This window comes from Sphaeroforma arctica (genome assembly GCF_001186125.1).
Source record: "Sphaeroforma arctica JP610 unplaced genomic scaffold supercont1.776, whole genome shotgun sequence".
In the NCBI taxonomy this organism is placed as follows: domain Eukaryota; class Ichthyosporea; order Ichthyophonida; genus Sphaeroforma; species Sphaeroforma arctica.
The window spans coordinates 35,738-37,373 of record NW_014039782.1 but is presented as its reverse complement, the minus strand read 5'-3'; positions in this window follow the sequence as shown (position 1 = coordinate 37,373).

Below are 1,636 nucleotides of genomic sequence, written 5' to 3'. Positions count from 1 at the left end.
TAGCAAGTGCTATGGCAGGGTTTTAGCAAGTGCTATGGCAGGGTTTTAGCAAGTGCTATGGCAGGGCATTAGCAAGTGCTATGGCAGGGCATTAGCAAGTGCTATGGCAAGGCATTAGCAAGTGCTATGGCAGGGCATTAGCAAGTGCTATGGCAGGGTATTAGCAAGAGCTATAGTAGGGTATTAGCAAGTGCTATGGCAGGGTTTTAGCAAGTGCTATGGCAGGGCATTAGCAAGTGCTATGGCAGGGTATTAGCAAGTGCTATGGCAGGGTATTAGCAAGTGCTATGGCAGGGTATTAGCAAGTGCTATGGCAGGGTATTAGCAAGTGCTATAGCAGGGTATTAGCAAGTGCTATGGCAGGGTTTGCTGAGGAGAGGACTACCTATACCTGTCGTTGTCACATGTGCAACACACAAAACGGTCTGAGAAAGTGCTGCACATGAGTGAGGCGGTCTCAACGTTTAACACAACTATACCCAAACCAACGCTCACAGTACAATGCTTCATCCTAAATCCCAGGGTTTTAGGGTTTAGGATCCTTTATCTCGCACTCTATTTCTTAAAGCGGCCTACATCCTGTGCGATGATTCACAACGTAGTTCACTGAAAGCCGCTGCTGTGCCGATAGCGAATCAGATGTGATCTTGTCGCATAGGCTTATCAGTGGTATCTGAGACCCAACACAACCCAACTCCTACTGGTCTCAGACAACTGTACAGCTCATCGCAGCACTCATACCCCTGGTTGACTCGTTCACATCCTCGGCCCAATTAACGCCATGCTCGATTTGGCTGGTGTGCTGCGGTTGGGTTGCTATGCCTACACAGTCTTGTTCTTTCGTCGCTGACAAGCTGCAGACTGTTACTGCGAAAGGCCGGCGTTAGTGTCCCTGCATAGACCGGATATGACTAGAACGGCCCTGCCGGGTATGCGACGGTGAACCTACATCGAACGGTTTGTCATAGCCATACGTTAGAAAGTATTGGAAACTGCGATAGTGGCGGACTAGAGACTATACGTACCGATAGTCTGCAGGAGATCACATAAGGCGACGGATTGGGTCTGAAATGTGCAAGGTTAGGACCCTGAGGGCGTGAGGCTTGCACTGAGAAATTTACCGAACTGATGAGATTTGGTTCTTAAGCACTCAATGTAAAACCAATGTAAAATCGATGACCTCCAGAGTTGGTGGGTACTTAAGTGAGTTACCTACAGCTACGGCTACAACAGTATGTCCCGATTTGTCCCGATTTGTCCCAATTTCAAAGACCTTCCGAAAATACTCTAGTACACTGCAGCCGCGAGTGTACTCTGCGCAATTCGCGGACATCTGTTAGAGATTTGTATTCGGATTGGTCCACTCAGGATCTTTCTATTGCAGCTCAGTGCCAGACACCAGCGGGTTCGTCTCACGAGGTGGATGACACCGAACTTCCAATCCGAACCTCAAAACATGTTATATGTACCTCGGGTGTCTCTAAGGCTGTCACAGAGCGCGTTCCTCTGCAGCGCGCGGTGAACCCTTCGGTAAGAACGTAGTACAAATATACGACCGCAGTATAAACAGGTACAAGCATGTGCAAAGCGTACTGAATGCCTCAACGACTCGCATGGTCAATACCAATGTTGTCAA